Source organism: Sturnus vulgaris, chromosome Z (assembly GCF_052056855.1).
Source record: "Sturnus vulgaris isolate bStuVul1 chromosome Z, bStuVul1.hap1, whole genome shotgun sequence".
In the NCBI taxonomy this organism is placed as follows: Eukaryota; Metazoa; Chordata; class Aves; order Passeriformes; family Sturnidae; genus Sturnus; species Sturnus vulgaris.
In genome coordinates, this window is record NC_142283.1 from 63,187,346 (window position 1) to 63,209,781 (window position 22,436).

Here is a 22,436-nt window from a genome sequence, read left to right on the forward strand (position 1 = left end):
TAATACATGTTTTCTAAAGTAAACTTTCCTGTTCTAAAATTTTCTGATAACATATGATTTTCTGTCCTTATTTTCCAAAATATAAAGTGTTTAGGATGAAAGTTTTGCTTACAAAGTGAAGGCAGCACAGCTATTTGGTGACATGATAATATATAAGGAAAAGGTTACAAGAACACACTGAGAGCTAAAATGCAGTTCTTAAGAATTTTAGAACATATATTCTGAGAGAATACTCTGTTCTGAATAATGTAGTTATGAAAAGAATGTAGGGCTTGTAGTACATGAGTAAACCCATAAGTATTCATTAGGATGCTTAGCCAAAAAGCCAGCTAATATTAATATTGAATTTAATACCACTTCCCATATCTTATTTCTTCCTAGATACCTTTATTTTTTGAAGAAGTTACCCATTCTTGAATATGCTCATAGAAATACTGACTACATCCATAAAAGCATGTAAACATCCAGACTGTTTACAAATGAAAATATTATTTGGAGAGTTAAATGTAATGAAATTTAGTGATGTTTTGATGATAGATTGATGTCTTGATTTTTATCCATGGACTCTGGAGAGAAGATTGTCTGAGATAGGGAAGGAAAATAAGTGCAACACTTCTAGTAACACCGACTGGTAAGAAAAAAAGCTGTGATCCTGATGTGATACATCAGAAAGATTAGAAAGAAGAATGAAAAATATTGTCTGATGAAAGTAGCTAAGTGAGTATAAATTTCTGGAGACTGCGTTATTTTCTAGGCTGGATTTAAATACACCATAGAAAGACAGTTTGAAGGTTACTCAAGATATCTAAAACATTGTAGTTTCTATGCATAGTTTTCTGCTGTACTCAGAGAATGATTTCTTCTTTGAGAGGCTTCTCTGTGGGTATGAATCTCTCCTCAGCAGTAAGAGATGGCTTTGTACCCTGTCTATGCCATTTATTCCTGTGGTTGGTAGGAATTGAAGGATTTTGAAGCTGGGCAAAACAAGATTTATTCTGAGAGTGACAGGGAAACAGCAGACAGATTGTTGAATGGAACTGCTGGGCTGTTTAAACAAATAAACTAAATCTAAACACAACAGCAAAAGCCATTGTAATTTTGATCATACTTTGTAACATATAATCTTTAGCTTATATGATTCTTTCTTAGCTAAAGAGCAATTACAGTGATACAGGAAGAATATTGTTCAGGAAATTAAATTTCTCTAGATGTTTAGTGCTGTTTTTCGGTTGTTAGCCCTCTCTCAAGCAGCTATGAATTTCCCATTTATATGCTTATTATGTCAGCCAAACAGCTGGAGAAAGCTATCCTTTTATCTGTCTTCTCATCTGCATGAAAGTACATAAACTTAGGGGTCCTATTATGTCTGTAGAAATGCAGCTTACCTCCTTTTCCTTTGAAATGTGAAGTTGAGGAAAGGGAATCAAAGTGTGGATGTGAGGATTCTCTGTCTTCAGCAGGTAAATGAAGGTAGAAAAGCATTTGGGTGATAGAAACTCATTCTAAAGCAGAAGAATTTCACCATTGAAAACATCCTAAATTATAAATATATGATTGTGAGAGAAAATACTAAAAGATTAAAAAAAATAGCATTATAAGGCCCTTATGCTTTAAGTGACTGCAATATGCAAAATTAAAAACAGTGATGGTGGATATAGTTTTTAAAATAAAATAAGGGTTCTATTTGTGGACATGCACATATGCATGTGTGTGCACACACTCCCATTTTCAATCTCCTGTTCTCTCCCTATTTTGCTCTCTTTGTGCTGTCATAGGATTGTTTCTGGTTGTGTGTTAGCTTTGTCGAGGAATTAAAAGAAAGTTTATGTTTTAAAAAGATTAAACAAAATCCAACAGCATAGATTGAAAGTTGGAAAGCAGACTTTCAGTAATGTCTTTCTTAACCTTTCATACTTTGTAAATTCTTACCCTTCTGACTGTGAGACATCACAATGCCTTGCCATTTCTTTCACCCTTATAATTTCCTTCCATGCACACACAGAGCCAGATTTTTATTTTTTGAATCCAGGTTAAATGAAAACCCTGATAAAAATTATTGTTAAGATGAAGGATTTATATCTCCTATTGAAGTATCCCATGAAAAAATTCTTATTGTACTATAAGAAAAAGTACTTAAAATTTGATAGGCTGACCTTGCAGCTGGTATCATCCTTACAATTATGAAATGTAATAATTGCCAGACCTTCTATGGGAAAGATTAGAAACAGGCATACAATTGCTTTTAATATGTCAGTTCTTCCTATTTTTATTTTTTTAGCAATAACCTATATATATATAATATTTATTGTGATATTTTACTGTAAGCTCGGATACCTGGGCTATTTGGGGTGTGGTGCATGTATTAGCCAGTTTTCCTCAAGTAACTAACTAACTTTGGTGAAAGCAACAGCTATAATGGCATTTAATATGGGATGCACAGATAAGAAATGATTGACAGTAGAATGCTTTTTCTTTCTCCGAAGTAGCTGGTATTAAAGGTAGGGGCCTGTTATGCATGGAAAGTTACTTATTTGAAGATATTTCAGGTTTTTATCTTACCTATTTTATAACTATTTCAGAAGTTTACTTACCTCTATATATGACCAATAGCCACAGCTCCCACCCTGATACTATACTCTAGCAAATATTTACATTATGTAGCATGTGTGATACCATATATTTGATTACTTCTTTCAAACACTTGGACTCGTGATTTAGGATAATCTTTCTGTAATGATGGTTTAGATTTGTCTGAAGCTCCCTGAAATATGGCGAAAGTCTATTCAGTCACTTTTGCTCTGGAAACAGTCTCTCGATTGTCTTACTCCAAAGAAGAGATGGTTATGAGAAGGTGGGATAGGACATGGCCCCCTACTGAACACTGTGAATTGCCATAGCACATATACTTCCCCTTCCATAGCACAGATCCAAGGTGTCAGAGACTGAAGTATTTCTTTGTTTTGCCTTTTAAGAATAGGTTTTTCAGTGAAAAAGGACTATGCTTGTAACACGTGACTGACAAACTCTGATGGAAAATGTCATGTCTATTGCATGCAGAATAAGAGTATAGCAAACACTTAAAGATTTTGTTAAAATCATTATTTGAAAGCAAAAAGTTGTTTTGTAATCAAAAGGTCCTTAAAAGGGCTTTAATAAAAAAAAAATACATAAAATAATCTGGTGTTTCATTTAGTTATCTGTGATTTCGTATGGATACTGTCTCTTCTTACTATTTGTCCTAATCTTTGCTCAAACATCATTTGGGAGAGATTATTATAATTGTACAACATAAAATCTATTTTAGATTGCTTTGGTATTGCTTATGTACAACTCAGAGTGTGCATATTAGTGTGTTTATGAAACTCTAGAGAGCTACAAGAATAACTTACACAACAGCTAATTTCTGAAGTATCTTTTTCGCAATGTTCTTTCTGTCTTAATTTATGTTTTTCCTTAATTTAAGTTCTGTGGATTAGATAGTCACTATACTACTTAAAACTTCTGTGTTTTATTATCCACTAAAGAGGCAATCAACACTCTCTGTATTGAAAATCAGATAAAAGCTTGATTTAAAATTATCCCCAGGCCCTTTCAAGATGAACTTAAAATTTTTAATATCTGTTTTTGAAAATAAATATTAGCAAACTGTTACTAGCATCATCACTGTAAGTTTGATACTATGGTGATACAGAATCAATCTGATTTCAAGCTAAATATGTCTTAATGCCTACCACTTGCTTGCTCATTGTCTTCTTCATGTCCAAGAATACCTCAAATACCAGAATTGGTCCTCTGTACTCAGGGCAAGAAAAGCTTTTTCAAATGTTAGAAACTGACATACGTGAATCCTGAGCCATAATTTTGCTGTTATTCACTTACTATACCAGAAAAATATTTCTAAAAGAAAAGCTAGGATGCTAAATTTTCATTATTGTTTAAAGGAAGGAAGTGTTATAGAGAGATCATAAAGCAATAAGATCTGACCATAGCTGAGTAACACACAATAAAAATAAAATCCAGAAAAAGCTGCTCTTCGGATTTACTTATTTGCAACTCAGTAGAATAGTGTATGTAGTGAAAATAAGTGGAAACGATGGTTTGGATACTTCTGAAAGAGAAAGAGAGAAAGAAAAGAAGTGAAAAATTGTTATTTCATTTATTTTTAAACTCAGAATTAACCTTGAGCCTGCCAAGTAGTAACTTTTCTCAGAAAGCTTCTCATGAATCTAGGCTCTATTCAACAGCATGTGTGGTCCCTGAGTCACCTGCTAGTAAAGAATTATGAAGAGCAACACAAGAATTCTTAGTGTTTTTATTATGTATTTCTGTATTTTAAAAGCACTATAAACATGAGAAAATCTTCACGATACTTTGGATAACCTTTCCAATTAGTGAAAACACAGTTATTTTCATTTTGTGTATAGGAAAACCTGCATACAAAAGGGAAGTGCAACTGGCCAAGGCTAAGGAACAAGCCGGGAATCAAACTATGGAGAGAATTTGAGAGTTTTTGACTCCTGTTTTTGTGTCTTCTTTATTCTACCTGTTAGCTGAGGATAGATCTTGGGGGAAAAAAAACATGCCTTACATTTATCTCAACCTTTAAACTAAACCTCCTATGTCAGGGAGAATTTTACTGATCAGGTCTTGGAAGGTTTTAAATTGTTAGTAGTAGGAGTTAAGCACATTGCTGTCGTTATGCATCCAGACTAACATTGAACCTGTGTTTCTATCATACTGACTCAGTCACACCAACTCTGACTGCAGTATCTATGGAGAAAACTATATTTAATTATCGTGGAAACCAAAACTGAGTCAGCATTTAAGTACACATTTCTCAGTGGGAAAAATCAGTGGGAATTCTTGAGGTTAAGTGGATGCTAGAAGCTTTAATGTTTGTGGAATCCAAGCTCTGGCTTTTAAGAGTCTTCTGCTCTTGTGACCAGTGTTCACATTTTCTATCGTGAAATATGTATCCTGTAATAATTTTTAAGAACAATATAAAAAAATTCTATTAGCAAGAGTTGGATTGATTTGGTGCTTAAGAGATGAAAGGAAGCTGTGAAGATGGCAGATCCTTACTTGCATAATAGTATTTCTTAGTACTTGGGGATAACTTCAGATTACATAATTACCTCCAGCCCGTCATCTCCCAAATTAAAGGATTTTTTTAACCTTATGTCTAGCATTAAGTGAATGATTTCGATCTGATGCCCAGGTGGAGGACATAGTGGACAGCAGGTACGGTGTACAGTCCAGCATTAACTATTCTGAAGTCCTTTTTAAAAAATTGGAATTTTGATCAACTCTTGGTCTTTTAATCAACAATGGTAAAATTTGTAGTTTTTCAATTTGATGTAATTATTTATATAGCATAGACTGGAAACAGATGTTACTGTAAATGGCGGATGAATAGTCTATGTGTGCATGTATTTTCTAGTTTAGAAAAGAAAGTATAATTATTGTTTAATATATGTATCTTGAAACAGTTACTTTCAAGCAGTAGACAACTGGAAAAAATCTGAAACAATACTATGTGGTTCCAGGAACTTAAACCTAACTTGATCTTTCCCCACGGTGGTTGGCATCTTCTCCTTCTCAAACTTTGCTTTTGGACAAGTTGACCTGGGAGGCCTGAGAACAGACCTTGCCAGTAAAATAAGGAAAAGAATGGTTTGGATACTTCAGCATTTTCCACATGCTTTGTCACTTGGTTTCCTACTCCCTTCAGCAGCAGGCCCATGTTTATTTTCTTCTTATTTTTGTCTTGATGTACATTTTTGTTATCCTTCATCTCAGTTGCCAGGTTCATCTTGAGCTTTGGATTTAGTGGTGCCATGCCTGAAAAGCCCGGAGATACTTCAGTATTCCTCCCTGGAAATTTATTTCTTCTACTACCTGCACTTCTTTTTTGTCAGAGATTCTCTGTTCAACGAATTTGGTGTCCTTCTATTGTTTCTAAGCCCTTAATCACAGTTTATCCATCATATTAGAGGAAAGCAAGTCAACGGCTGATTATGTAGTATTTTTTTGATTAAAGTATTATTATTCAATTTTTATTAAATTCCTTTATGAATTCCATAAAAGGGGGAGACCTTTAATATGCCTACACGCTCTTCTTTGGTTTTGCATTTGCATAATTTTCTTTGTATTTAATAGAGTAGGAGTGACTGTTTTCTTGTTCCATAGCTTATTTGATTTTTTAAAGAGACAGGTCATTTGCTAAATGACCCCTTTAAATTATTTCTCTTGATGATTCTTCTTAGTCTATTGAACACTCATCTGCTTAGATGGTTATTGGTGCCAATACAGCTACAATTGCTCACCTTCTTAGGGATATCTCAAAAGTAAAAACTGCTCCTAATGGGTTAAGGTTTCAATGTGGTGGGGGAAGGCTGGGCATTCATTAACACAGCTTTACTTTCTGTAACATAAGTAGTCAATTTATTCTATTAATATTTCTTAAAAGATTTGTAAATTTGAGGTGTTGTCTGGGGGTTTTTTGGGTAGTTAATCAGTGAAATAGTTGTTTTGTTAAAATACTTCTTTGGGCAGTCAACCAAACCCAAATCCACACACTATTCAAAATTGTGCAAATTTGAACATAGTGATTCACCAATGATAGTACAATATGAAAAGTAATGCATAACACAATAATATCTTAATATACACTTCTTCAATATGTCATATTTACATCAATTTAGAGATGACAAAAGAAATCAGAAAGCTTATCCAGACAGAGGACTACATCTTCACAAGGATTTTTTTGCATGTTGAAAATTATTCTTTTAGATTAGCTTCACTAGTGATGATGTGTTGGGCTCGCTCTGACTGACATATCAATCATCTCCATAGCAGCAGTGTATAAATACAAACAAGAAACTGGACTGTCAGAGGCACATAAAGCTAAGGGAAAAAAAAAAAATAACTTCAAAAGGGTGATCCAGCCAGAAGTTGTGGGTGAATCCAGTCTTTGGGACAATTTCATCCGAGCTGCCTTGGTCCAGAAGGATATGGTTGATCGTTGAGAGAATGCACAGAGCAGCTCAGAGGCACCTGGTGTGGTTTTATGAAGAATGATGCCTAGTCTCTGAGCAGCCAAAACACACAAGAGGGAAAATCAAATCAGAAACACATTAATTATGAGTACTTACATATTTCTATAGGTCTATATGCAGAGCTGCTATTGTATGATCTCTGTTAAGACTGATTTACAGGTTTTATTGTCAATTGTGATTCTTTCTCTAAATTAGCAAGTGACAAGGAGTTGCACAGACAAAGAAAGGGTCTGGGCTATGTAGGGAATAAAGAGGTTGTCAGCATTTCTTACATCTCTTCAGTACAATTGTGTGGAGAGAAGCCTCTGATCACATAACCTAGTAATTAGTAAATTTTCCTAGTCCATGGCCTTCTGTTAATAATATGCATTTCTTCAGCTTGATTCTGCAGAAATTTCATCCATGTTCAGACTATTGATAACCGTAGCTCAATTAATACGTAAGGAAGTGCATAGCAAGACCTTAATTTGTTTTGTGATTTGTATCTTTTTAACATGTTTCCAGAAACAGTTCACATTATTAACAAATTATGCAATTAAAGCCGATTCCAAATATCACTTCGGAATTTGAACATCCAACAGCTTTCAAGACTGATATTTAAATAGTGTAAAATATAACATCCAGATATACATAGAATAATTTAGATAGTTGTGATAAGGCATTTCACTTGTAGGATTACACATTGTTGAAATGGAAAAAGAATTTGCATAATGCAAAAATTCTACCAAAATGCTATTTCATTAAATGACATAATTTTCTTGAAACTTTATTTAGAGAAAAAGATAATTTTGTATTCTTACCGATAAAACTTCATTTTCTTTTCACTATGGATCTTTTTTTTCAATTTAAATAGTATTATCTCTTGTTAAGTATAAAGCTTAAATGGAGAAAGTCAGATTTGAATTTATTGAATTTATTTATCAATTCTTTGATTACCATAAAAAAAAGTGGAAAATTAATAGAGCAGAAAATGAATAATATTCCAGTTTGCAACACAGGGAAATAAATGGGATTTTCTGAAAACAGGAAGTTGTTTTCTTTGCATTTGTAATCAAAATGATACATTGAAATGATCTAGCATAGAAAGCGATTTCCACATACATATTTCACACTAGGTGTACTCTCTGAGAACAGTTATTTAAGTAAATTCATTCAACTACTAACTTTATTTTTCCTTTTCTAGTCTAAGACTCCAGATTATCTTCTGGTTTCCCTTTCACTTCAGATAAAGACTGGACATTAGATCTCTGAAAAGAAAGTTAATAAGATCCTCTTCAGAAGAATCAGCATAGTTTATCTTTCCATAAAATTGGCTTCTTTAAAAGACATAGTCTATAAAGTGGATATTAAAAGAAAGTATTTCAAATATATCTTGAAAAAATATATAGACAGATAGTTTTTGCTATTGCTATAGAAAAGGAAATAGAAGGGCCAAGCCCTGAAAGGCTGTAACTCTAGTTTTACCTCTTTCCAAGCACTGAATAAATTTTATGGATGTTTTTTCTTAGGTCTGTTGCTTTAACTCCTGAATACAGACTATCTACTCCATGTGATAGTGTAAGATTTGGTTGACTGCTACTACTTTCAACAAAATAAATTTCTGTGCAATCTCAGGTAATGGCTAGGTAATAGTTTTATTCTGTTCTCTCTTGCCACATACCATTTCAACCATAGTTTTCTTTAATTCAAAGGTATCTCTTTTCTTTTTTTTCTGATATAGGTGACAGGTTGATTAAATACCACAGCTTGATGATGAGAAAAGTGTGATTAGATGGATACAGAACCTCATAGCCTTTACAATAAAAGAATTCATTATGACACTCCATGGCCTTATCAGATCAGACACATCAGACTGGTCTGCATATCTTTAACAGAAAATAAAGATAATTTTTGATAGCTGTGTAAGACCAGAAATTCATTGAACAGTAGAATCTGAGACATTTCAGTTGAGACAAATCAGCAGTGTGGATTTTTAGGTCCTTTTATCTAGTTTTATATACAAGCAATTGGATTTTTATGACAACTTTGTCTGAAAAGTGTCTTTCAGTGTCTTTTGTGTCTTTCTCTGATTGCAATCATAGTGCAATATTTCCTTCCTTAGTTTCCTTCTGTTAACCTGTTTCAGGTCATATCTCCTTTCTCCTCCAGATGTTTCCATTCCTACAGATGTTTATTATATTCTCTGTAAACTGTTAAGACATGTATTAACCACACATATTCTGCTTTTCTTAGCCTGCCACAATGTCAATTAGCCGTCTTTCATGTTCTGTGCCATATTTGTAACTGTTCCTTATCTTCAACAGAACACCTGAGTTCAATATGTTTTGAAGTTATTACCTCTGGACACAGGCATGACTGATGGAGTACTTAGAGTAGACTGCATACAGTAAATTGCAAAATGTGTATCAGTAACTTATGCTATATTGAGTACCATGGTTTCTAAGACATTTTATGTTAACAAAACTATTTAATGCTTTGTGCAATTGTAGGAAATGAATTGTCAGGGTTTTCATAAGTAACATAAGTGCAAATGTGAATAGCACCACTTGATAGCTATAGAGAGAAAACTACAGCAAGGTATTAAATAAACAGAAGTAAAACTTGATGTCATGGTTGTTATTTTCCACAGTCAAAGGTCTAATCATATTCTATAATTGCAAAAGTAAAACACATGAAAAAAAATTTTTAGCCCCAAATGTTGTTGAAATGCTTCATTTATTATGTATGCATGAATCAGTAGCAATTTCCCTTCTGCATCAATTGTATGTAATTGTGATTTTTGATTCACAGATTAATTGGTGTAAATTCTGACAATAACTATGGTCTTGTCATGTTTATGTTTGATGCTAAAATTTCTTGATTTAGAACATTCTTGCAAAGCCTGATTCTTCTGCATGAAGAGATGGTGGTAAAATCCTTTCTAATTAAGTGGTGACAGGACGCGGCCTACACAGAGGTGCTAAAAGCTGTGTGGGAGATTAATGTAAAGACATCAGTAATCTGGGGTTTCCTCTGGAGATAGTTCCATAAATTTAGCCTTAAATGAAAATAGAGAAAAAAAGAATATAAAGATTTTCTCTGTTAAGTAAAAATTACAAGCTAACTTGAAGTGAATAGCAATTATTTTAAAATCAATAGAACTATGATATTTATAATGCAGTAGAGAAGGAAATCACACAAAAAATGAAGGAGATATTAAAAAATCCTTTAAACCCCTAATATTAAGATAGAAACATAAATCAAGAAAAGTTGGGTTTTCTGTAGTTTAAAAATCTTTAAGCTCTTCATTAACATGCTTATATTTCAGATGATTGTTACTGGTTTTCTGGATAGAGCAAAGGTTACATGTACTTTAGAGAAGATTTACACAAAATAAAGTAGAAGCTGCCAGCCTGAAGAACAGTTTTATCCCTACAGATGAATATACTTGAGAGTTATATTTCTTTCAATATTAGTTAATATTGAATTTGTATTAGAAAGTTTTCTATGGTTGTGATGACCTGACCTCAGAGGATTTTTCTTCTTTCCAAAAGCCTTAGTATGTAATCAAATCGTGTCTGTTGTGGTTTTTGGAATCTCCATTTCTGAATAGAACCTGAATAGAACCTGAGCATCCCGAATCTCAAGTCAACTATAAGTAGCATTCCAATTGCAAGCTGAATTTAAGAGCCATTATTCCTTGCTTGAGCTTACATAACAGATGTAGACAGATGAGATGTGAAATTTGCAATTTATGAAATGGTGAGAAATTTCTAGATGTAAGAGTTTCCCCTTTATTTGAGGACAGTGAATTCAATATTGTGTTGTTTTACCTAGCCTTGATACATCTTTAATTTTGGAAATAAAACCTCAAACCTCAAAAAAATCTCCATCAATAAAAAAAAAATATTAAAAATATTAGTGAGAGCAGTCTAACAAAGCCCAAGTAAAGATGAGAAAGACCTTGAACTGTGTTGAAAAAAAAAATTCAGGAAATAAACACTAAATTGTCCAAGTTATTTTAAATATTGAGCAGAAGTAGTCTGAGATGACCAGGACAGTAATGTCAGAGAACATGTATTATAGAAAACTGAAATACAAATGCAGTTGTTGCAATTTTCAAAAAGCATTTGAGGTTTCGGCATTTCAGTTTAAATATTGACAGTAGTGTAGCTAAAAGTAATTGAAGTCAGAGACATCCAAGCCTCAAACTTTTTAATTTTAATTTAGACCTTTGAATAGCTTTGCTTTAACTGACAAAAAATCTTTGCTTTTCAGTCTCAGTGTCAGCATAGTCAGTTAAATAAAAAATTTGCAAAGCTACTGTAGAATGCTTTCCAGTGATCCATGATGATAGTGCAGGATAACAGAAGTAATAGAGTCCTCTAACGCAGCAGTAGCAATTGTTACTTTCTTTTGCACCAATTAATTAGATGCTATTAGCATTACAATGAGAAAAAAAAAATTGTGTGCTCTCCTTTGGTTTTAAAGCTTATTTAAAAATCCAATTTAAAAAGCTAAAACAAAACAAAACAAATTTTATTGATCATTCATTTGATTCCAGGTGATAGGACGAGCAGCTTTAACACAGGGAATTCAGTAATTATTATCTGCTTTAATTAAAAATTAAAATTACTTTAAATAGTACAGAAAACTTAGGAAGGTTATTAGATAAATAGCCTGCACTCCTGAAAAATTTTGGAAGATATTTGGAGAAAACCTCTCACTCTGCAAAACACAGAAACTCAAATTCTTAAGCCAAGCTTGATTGTGGTAAGGCATTTGCCAAGAAACAAGGTGAAGACAAGCAAAGAAATCTCCTGGAAAAGCTATGCTACCATTTTCATACATTTTGTCAAGGCTAATAAAATGTGCATAGAATATGACTGAATTAACAGGGAGTATCAGGGAACTGGTATTAATAGAAAATTAATAAATTACATTGTTGAAATCGGTTTAATTAATATAATTTCTCCTTCTCCTAGCATTTTCCATATAAAAAATTAAGACCTGTATGATGCTTAATAGTTACATAATACAAATGTATCAATTATACAAGGCACTTAACTGAGAATTAGGAGGGTATGCCACAACATATTGTGTTGTGCAAAATGTGCACAAATGTGCAAAATGCTTTGGAAACAGTCAGAATATTTTTAATAGCAGTAGAACAATGAAAGAGAATGAAAAAAGAATATAAAATTCACTTAGAATTTATTGTTGGATTTTTTTTTTGTCTCAATAATTTCAACTGAAATTGCCCAACACTACCTGTTTTATGACAGCATTTACTGCCAGCAATTATTTTACTAATAAAAGAAGTAAGTGGATTACAATTTCTTACTGAGCACTATCTCTCAGTCAGAGAAATCATGAGTGTTGGGCTACTGGTGGTGGTTTTTACTTCAACATTAAATTAATATTAGGTATTTATCATGAATAAGATCAAAAGTGATGTTTTCATCACCTGAGAGATCAGTGGCGCTCGAAATCCTAATTCCCTGATGTATGAGGTGTTTGCTTGCATTTAAACCCCAAGTTTTAATGAAATAATTTTTTTGTTATTTCACATTGCAAGAAAATAAACCGGTACTTAATTTATTCTGTAGGTAGATATTGCAGTATTTGTTGCTTCTTACAAGGATACAGATCACACACACTTTTGGGAAAGTATTCATTAGCAACATTTTATGAGCATGGAAAGGTGCTGTTTTTGCTCAAGAATACTCTCATGATGCTGAATATGTGAACATTCTTTCTTTAAAGAGTTCTCTTTTAAAGAAACATTGAGACATATAATCTCCAATCCGCTAGTAACAAAAATGGAAAGACGAAACTTTCCAAAAGCTCCTCCTTAATTCTGAGGTGCTAATCATATTCTCACAATAGCAGCTGGGTACTGATAGTTTCCAGTATCCTCGACCCCATCTTAATCTCTTTTTGAGTACAAAATTAACACATTCTGATTGCACTGGGCCATGTTAGTACAAGCAGCATGTAGTCACAGAGCTCTAAAAGAGGTAATAATTTTGTAAGTCTACTACTGCCTCAGTAAAGCTGCTGATGAGCTGGAGGAGAAGCAGGGTAACAGTGTTTCAGTTAACACTGTCCCAGGAGATACACAGCTGGGAACGGTTTCAGAGTTTCTCTCTTTGGGATTGCTGCCTTGGATAGTGACAACCTGGCTAGCATACCTATAAGGTTTATAAATTCTGCAAATATCAAGCAGAAGCTCACTTTTTTTTTTTTTTTTTCTTTTTAAAGCATGGAAAAGTACATTTTAATAATTCAATCTTTATTTCTCTCCATTTGAAAATACTAGTGAGAGGAAAGGAGGAGGTGAAGAAAATGGGTGGGTGCTAGCTGAAGTGATAAGATCAGATAAAAACATTCCACAACTTCTGTAAAAGAAGTAATTTGAAAAACATGGCATTTTACTGTGCAAACAGTTGCCTGTGAGATCTTTCACATTTGTCTCTGGAGGGCAGTACTCTTATGCAAGTGATTAATTTGACAATTGTGACAGAATTTTCAGCCAATGAATTTCATATTTTCAGAGTATAACTAAACTTGATACATTATACAGGCTTCAGGCAAGTACTGCAATTTAAATAACGCTCACTTGTAGCTCAAATATGAGTTGAACAATCTAAGTTTCAATGAAGACAGCAGAAAACCTTCCTAGTGGTTTTAGCTGGAGGACTATCAAACCAATATGACTTAAGCTTAGAAAAAAAAGCCATTAATATTATCAGAGTATTTTCAGCAAGTATAAGATGAACAAGTAACAAATGACAATTTTGACAAATAATGCTTTTAACCCCTTTTTAGTCTTGAAGTTAACATCCTTCAATAAAGACCTTTATTTTGGAAAATTACAGAAGGGAAATTACATTGCCAGTTTTTATACTCACACACATTAATGGATGCTACTTTCTCCTCTATCCTTCATTTAAATAACAAGAAATCCATCAACATGCAAAATTACATTTTATTATTCAAACTCTTAATATTTTTGATTGACCAAAAGCAAGTAAAAAAAGATGTATTTTACTGGAAATGTAATTTGTTAAGATAAATTATATCTATATGACTTGCTTGCTTAAGAATAATTTCTTTGTAAAAAATGACCTTATTCTTGAATATATAATTAAAAATATTAAGTTTCTCTTCTGTTATAGATTTTTACACTTTAATTAGTTTAAATGCATTATATTTTGAAATTCTGGTCTGTATCTGACAAAGTTAAGATTAGATACATGTTAAGTAAGTCCAGTAACAGAAATATATGATACAGATGAATGCCATTTCATTCTGAATGCTGTTTCCAAGAAAATTAACTATATTATTAATTCTAGTAATGGTTATAGGATCTACTGCTTTATTTAGAAATACAAATAAGATAATATATATTTTTAGGAGGGCTTGAGTGTAACTAACTGGAATCTATTGGCATGAACCTTTCCATTCATTTGCCTTCTTATTACCTGAGAATACTCAGCCAAAATACATGTATTGCTATTCCTGCAAAGTGACTACTTTAAGGCTAATTTAAAAACATACCTTTTCTTTCAATCTTGCTTGATAAAGTTGGAGACTGTTAAACTGTTAAAGCTAAGTGAGAGTTTAAAGAAATGGAAGAGGTGAAGAGAGAAAAGTATCTGATTAAAATAGTTGTTTCAACATTAACCGTACCAGAAATATTGCTTCAGTTGAATTGATGAAATATGAAGTAGCCTCTATTTTTTGTTGGTTTTTGGTATCTTCAAGAGAATTTAAATAGCAGATATAAGGGATGGTTCAGTAATCCAAACTCTGATTAGAAATTCTGAAATACATTAAGACAACGAGTAGTAAGCTTCACATACAGCTTTGGTAATATAAAGGACCCCTAGAATTATACTGCCTAGCTCTGAATAAATAGCTTATCGATCTGTATTCAGAAGCTCAATCTTTGCAGTTAGAATTTGAATTTTCTAGCAGCTTTAGAAAGAGATTGATTAAAACTTTAAACCATGCAACACTCACCTGCCTTGGATTTTGCCTGGAGTGCTCCAGGTTTTGGGATTTTTGTAAGTTTTTGTCCTAGTGTTTGTTATTTCAGTATGGTTTCATACTTTTTTTTTTTTTTCCAAGAATTGAGTGAAACTAGATTTAAGGGAATTTTTTAAACTGGTAGGATTTCGTGTTTGTCAGAAGTCAGAATAAAATCAAGAGGATTTCAAGCTGTGCAATTATGTCTTACAGAAATGAAATGCTCATAAACCCCTGAAACCTGAAGCCACCATGTTCCATACAAGTGTAAACCTAACAAATATTTTGGATGCCACCTATGGACCTTTGTTTGAAGTGAGCGAATCACTAATTCAACTGATAGAATTTAAAAGAAACTGCAGGAGTATCTTTATCCTTCAAACCTTGTTCAAAATGGGTTAAGTGCTCAATCAGTGATGTTTTTCCTGATCAAGGGCTGATGAAAAGTAGCTGTATTATCTGGGAACTACTTTGGAAAAACGTTTCAGTCAACGTAGAACCACCCCCTACTGCTACATAAAAAGAAACTCCACAGAGGGTGTCCCAAGGTTTATGGTTTGTTTAATCTGCTGCTGTGGTACAGTGGAGAAGAGGCAATGGGAAGAGCACTAATTGTGCTAAATCCCTCCCCTCTTGCTCTTGTGCTATCCAACTGGCAAAGTAATAACTGCTGCTGTTTCCTACTCCAGCTGCAAATCAAGGCAGTCAAGTAAATGTTAAGTTCTGTCACCTTTTATGTTCAATAATTATGTAGTCCTGGGGAGAATTGAGCTTGTGGTTTTTAGCACACTTCTGAAATAGAGTGAGTCTGCTCACTGCTCCAAGTGGGAGGTTACATGAAATTGTGAACTTAGTGGGTGCAAAATGCCTTTCATCTCAGTCAACTCAGCTTTTCATCAGTAGAGCTGCACCAGCCTGGGGGTGTCAAAGCTTTGGCTTTGGCTTTGTCTGTCCATGTAACCGCACTATCAAATACTCGGTTCTTACATACTTTACATATTTTAAACTACCTGGATAAAAGAAGAGGGCTGGCTTTGTATGTCACGATATTTCTCTGTGGCTGGGTTATGATGAATGTATTGCACTGGACTGAACTCAGTGCTTTAATACACAAAGCAAGAATACAATCTATACAGAAAAGCAATGCTTTTACAATTGAAATGTCAATAAATTCAAAGAAACATCCTCCTGGCATAAACTCCGTAAGAAATATAAACCGTGCTCACAGGAAATTGTTAGCTTTGGTTTTATATTCAGATTTTGAAAGATATGTAGTACTTTTTATTGTAGCAAATACTTAAATGGATATGATTTCTGTTTTGCTTTATACTATAAATTAATTTGGTATCTATATCACTGATTCTAAGTAGATCTTTGAATCCATTGTGACTGAACACAGGAAAAGTTAAAAAACACTCAAAAATATCACCTGTAGGGTAATAAATAAAGCACTTTAATTACATTTATGTATAGAAGCTAATCAGATTGCAATGCTGTTTTTTTTTTCAAAACTGGGAAGTGTTATTCCTGACTTAAAACTATATAAAAAATAAATCCCCATGGAGCAACCTGCAGGAATATCTTTCACAAACTGGAAAAACAGCCTTCCTAATAGGTGATAAGAATCAAACCTGCATATTTATACAGTTCTAGATTACTCCCCTCTTTATCATGTTAATAGTAATTTCAGTAGAATTATGGAGTTGTTCCATTATTTACAAAAGCCATTCAACAAAAAAAGACTATTGGTCTATTCTTAGACTATTCTTTCTGCAATAGGATTTCAGAATACATATTGAAACAGAAACAGCGATCTTAGTTTAACTGTCCCTTGTCTGCAATGGCAAAAAAGTTTGTGTAATGTAAAAAACATTCTACAAATAGATTGTGTGATACCTATATGGGTATATTATTTTAATATTTTCTTTTTCTAGGATTTAAAGTCACACAACTAATAAAATATTCTATATTTACTCAGTCTTCTACTTTTTAAAGCTCTCATTTTTTTCCTTTTTAATAATTCATGCTTTCTGTTGAGTTATAGAATGATGATCTGCTGAATTCCTTTTACATTGCTAGCAGCAGGAATGTGTTTCAGTCTTATGAGTCAGATGTGATACAAAATTTTATATGAACAGCTAGTGACTCTCCACTGTATCTGAAATTCAATCTTATTGGACTTAAAAGACCTCAGTGAATCTGTGTATGTAAAATATAGTACAGCTTCTTAAGTGCCATTGCACTGAATTATAACAGAACTAATATCCATGCTGAAATCAGTGGTGAATTCTACTGAACAACATTTATTGTCATCTATGTTCAGGTGTTACCGTTGTTTCTTTTGTTGTAGAGATGATGCAATGTATTTCCTCTCACTTTACCACGGTTTACAAGGTCTGTAAACTATTAAAAAAGCATCTTCTCTGACATGAGGTGGGTGGATATTGTTAGTTTCTTAATTAAATAGCTGAATAATTTCCTTTCTAATCTACTTCTACTTTTTATCTCCTTAATATATTGTTATCTCCTTCAATGATATGTTTCTATCTCAATTTTGATTTTTTTTCTATTGCATGTAGGTAATATATTTCCCTTATATTCCAGCCAAAAATAAAAGACATAGGTTTGTAAGGATTGCATGTCATTATTACACCAGGAAATGAAGGTAAAAAATAAGAGGGACTCCATTATTTTTTCTGTGTCAGAAATACTTCTCTTTAGTGCGGTACTGTCACAAATGTCTGTTAAGAATTGCAATGTTGTTCTGAAGGAGTAAGTGATATAGCAGTTTATCTAGTACACTGTGAATACTAGCACCATCAGCTGAAGAGAGCCTTGAAAATATTATCAAAACCTTTGTCAACAAAGCTACAAAAGCAAACAGAATTTTTATTTTTTGAGAGCAATTCTTTCTATTATTCTAAGTACTTCTTGAAATCAAGGACATGCTTCTAACAAATATTTGAAAGGTAAAGAATAACTTAAAATGGCATTCTCTTACGAGGCAAAATGTTACATCTTATTTTGTGAATCTTCATGCATTTTGGTATCATGTACACAAAAAGCTCTGATAAGGCAAGGCTCTCAAGTTGGGTGTGGCTGGAGAAGTAGTTCTTATACTTGAGCTTCAACTTACTAAGGAGTTTCTAGTTTCTTGTGAGGAGGCTCAGGCACATTTTAGGAAAATGGAAAGAATGGTATTCTTCTAAATAATTTTCAGTTACAACTCTCAAATGTAGACTGTTCTATTGCTATTGAGTTGTCATCATATTTAATACTTTTGAGGATTCTGTGTGATATAAGGTAGGCAAGTAAGGAAATATTTGTCTTGATTTCATATAGGAAATATTGACAGAAAGATACTATATGTTCTTTTTTACTTGTCTGTTTGATTTTTAGATAAAACAACTAGCTTCCATTTATATTGTATTTTGCAGGGAAGTATAAATATTTTGTGTAAATGTTCTTGCATGGTCTTAGCATATTGGTGTAACAAAAAACTGGACATAGAAATGTTATTTTAAAAATTTAAATACAAAAAGATTGGCAGGTGAAATGAAAGTCAGATATTTAAGAGCGTCCGAACATACTTATACTTTTTTACATATACTTTATACATGGCCTTTTTACTGTGCCATGTCTTGTGCCCTATGGTTCAGATTCTATTTGTGAAATACTATAGCAAGCAACATTCTATTTGTGTCTTTAATGTTTTTGAAAAATACTTTGTAAATTCAAAACCACATTATTTTTAATACTGTAAAATGGATAGTCAAATGGAATACACCAATGCTGTTATTTAAAAGAATGACTACTTTTATGAAGTCTCTTTGGCATGAAGCTACAGTAAGATTTCTGCACAAGAAAAAAACCACACACACAACCTACCACAAACAGAAAAATAAAAGAGAAAAAAAAAAACCCCAAGCAACCAACAACAAAAACCAAACCAAAATAGTCAGAAAAAATAAAGAATTCATGTAGATTTAATGATTAATTCTAATGCAACTTCTACTTGTGCAAATACTGGCATTTGATTGTACAGGAGGTTGTACTTCTGCTGTATTTTCAGTTTCTCAGAGACAATTTTTTTTTATTTTAAATGCTAATATTCTTTGATTATCTGTCAAATTGAACTTGGTGTCTAAAAACATTTGGCAAACTCTGAGATTGAATGGGGAATACCAAAAGTGCCTTATGAGCTCAAATGTAAGTTCACTGCCAAAATGCAATGCCAGTGTCAAACCATCCATAGGGCTGGTTTTTATCTGTGGAAAGTGATGGTGGTTAAGGGAAGTCCCTGTTAGCCGGGAAAAGGTCACTGCTACACCCACTCTTAAGAAAGATAAGAAGAATAATGGAAGTACTATAGACTTACTGATCTCACATGAGTTGCTGGAAAGCTACAAGCACACTTCTAAATCTATATCAAGACCTGTAAAAGCAGGAATATAGTCAGGACTACTCAACACTTAGATTTACTGAGGGCAAATAACTTGTATTTGACCTGATTTTGTGCCATTATGAAAAGACTGTTCAGCATACAGAACAGTGGGTGTAATACACCTTCAGTTTAGTAAGGATTTTAAAATAATGCCTCAAAACATTTTAATTTTGAAACTGAGGAATTCTCAATGGGATGAACAGACTGTTAGGTAGGACTGAAGTGCAGAGAATGGTCTTTCAGAATCTGGCTGGCAGGTGGTAAACAACGGGCTGATACCAGAGCCCTTTTTGAACTGTAGTGTCGGGTACCCAGTCAGAATAACCTGAAGCACAGGCTGGCAAGTGACTGACTAGATCGTGCCCCTACTAGAAAGGATCTGGGAGCTTCAGTGGACTGTAGGTTGGGCAACAGCTGAACAGTGTACTTTTCATCATAAATAAAGCAAACTATGTACCAAAGTGACTGCAGTGGATGAATGGAAACGCTGAGAACCCAGAAGAGTTGACCAGGATGGACAAGGGAACATGATCAGTGATGAGTGCTTGAAGGGACAGAGCTTGCTGAGTCTGGTGCAGAGGAGGTAAAAGGTAATCTAAAGGGAGCCTGCAGCTATGGGAAGATTAGTTGCAAAAGACAACAAATTTAAGGTCTTGTAAGTGGTGGCATGCTGTTTAATGAGGGGCAAGGCCCCCTGATTGGGAGGTTCAGATTGAACATCAGGAAAATTGTCTTCATTAGGGATGTGGTGAAGCATCATAGCAGACCATCCACAGAGGCCGACGAATTTCTGTTGAAGGGTTTTTAGATTCAGAGAAAGCTGTGGCTGATGTGATCTAGTATTGATGACAACCCATTGTGAGCTTAAGGTTAGATTGGACAATCTTACAAAGGCCTTTCCAAATGGTAGTTCTGTGATTCTGTGAAATTGGTCACAAAAGTTTTGTCTAATTTTAAGGTAGAGGCAACTAGCAATTGTGAAATACAGTCCCCTTGCAGTATCCCAGAGGATGTTAACAAGGATAAAAAGTTATTTCCTCTTCTCTGAATTTTTCACAGAATTGCATCCTATATGCCTATATTCCACAATGCAATTATCCCCATTGTTACATTTTGGGTGTAATTCTCTCCTGTTGTCTGACTTGAGTCTCTCTTTTTGTTGTCCCACTTTTGTCTTCTGTACATGCTGTCAAAACTGCCACAGCCTGACATAGTTGGGAAAATGGTAGGATCTAAGATGGATCTGGCTTGGATATAGTCTTAGATGTCTGGATAAATAGCAGGAGAATTAGAACTTGATAAATGTGAGCTCAAGCTCGAGTTTCCTTCAATGGAAGTACTACTTTGGCTCTTTTCTGGTACTTATTTATTTCAATTTATTATTTTCTGGGAGACTTTTTGTTGAAACTAACAGTTCTTTATGGCAGGAGAGAAAACCTGAAGGGATGGTGCATCATTTCCAGGATTATCTAGGAGCTCAGGGCTCAAAGGAACACAGACTGGGAGTTTTGCCCAACAAAATCTTTTATGTATATGTTTGGAGGGTGAGTCTTAATTTTTGCAGAACTATATGTTTATAAAGGAAGGCTGACTTTTAAGATGGAGAACGGAAAAAATACATCAACACAATAAAGAATTGGCATAAGTGTACTTTTGCATTAATAAGAAATTAAGTTCAGAGAAAGATGTATGAGGATTAAAATAATTGCAGATCTGGGATAGAAAGGGAAAAAGATTGGCAAGACCAATTTTATGACTGAGAAAGTAGAAGTTGTGCATGAAGCTAATCAGAACAGTCTAATGAGTAGATGAACACTGATTAGAAGGAAATGCATGTTTTTGTAACGATATTGTAGGAGACATTTTTGCAATGCTTTCTTTCTTAGTACTGATACTCTGGCAAACAGAATAGAAGGACCAAACAAATTTGTATGGTTAGTTTTCAAATGAACACTTGCATGTGCCCTTTTCAAATTTTATCAGGAAGGTGGAGATTATAATTTTGCCCCGAAAAACAGCTACATTTTAGAATATTACCACACAGGACAAATATCAATGCTTTAAAAAAAAATTTAAAAATAAAAAGAAAAAAAGAAACTTAATAAAAATGCAATTCCCTTCCAGTGTGAATTATTGGCTGTGTGTAAGCAGAAAAGAATTTGAAATGTAAAACTAATTAAAAAGATCACTTTAGTATAAAGTTCCTATTCTGTGGATTTTAACTTTAAATAATTTTTTCCCGCGGCAGTTACTATGTCCTGGAGCAAGTGGTATGTCATATAAAAGCTTCTCTATAGGCTCAGCATCGCTATAATTAAACCTTCCTCGCCTTGATTTGCAGCCAGTCTTACTCCTCGTGGGGAGGGAGCTTACTCATCGGCGAAGACCAGGGGAAGGTTTCAAGTTGGGAAACACGATTTCTGAACCTGATGTGAACTGGAAGCAGGATATAGGGAATAAGGGGTGGCGAGAGGGGTAGTTTAAGGAGTTAGAACCCATTTTTAACCCACCTCAATGTTCTCGGTGAACAGGGGCGTGAGCAACTTTGCCACCTGCTGTCGCCCGGCAGTGAGAGTCCCTCTGGAGGGAGTCCTGTCCGGCCAGCAGCCACGGCCTCAGGAAGGGAGAGGAAAGCCTCAGGGGAGGCAGGCTGCGGCACCAGCGGCCCCGAGCCCCTCCGCATTCACTCCCGGTCCCACTCCCATCCCTGCGCCCTACCGGCATCCTCGTCTCGCCTCTCCCGCCTCCTTCACACCCCAGCACCCTCCGCTTCCCGACCACAGCCCCCAGGCAGGTCTGCTCTGCCCCACCCGGCCTCCAGCCTGGCTTTAAATATTTCTGAGCGGGATGCCAGCCCCTCCTCTCCTCCTCCTCCTCCTCCCCCTCTCCCCGCCTCCCCTCCCGCGGAGCAGTCAAGACCC

At 34.3% G+C, this 22,436-nt stretch overlaps 1 long non-coding RNA gene across 1 annotated transcript; it reads right to left on the reverse strand.

Annotated features, from left to right (window-relative positions):
* Positions 1–4,298: 4,298 nt before the first annotated feature.
* Positions 4,299–22,336, reverse strand: LOC148219879 (uncharacterized). The gene is made up of 3 exons (XR_015799670.1): positions 22,234–22,336; positions 22,026–22,129; positions 4,299–7,090 (listed from the first exon to the last, which is right to left on the reverse strand). It is a non-coding gene; the product is annotated as an uncharacterized LOC148219879 (long non-coding RNA).
* Between the last annotated feature and the right edge of the window lie 100 nt (positions 22,337–22,436).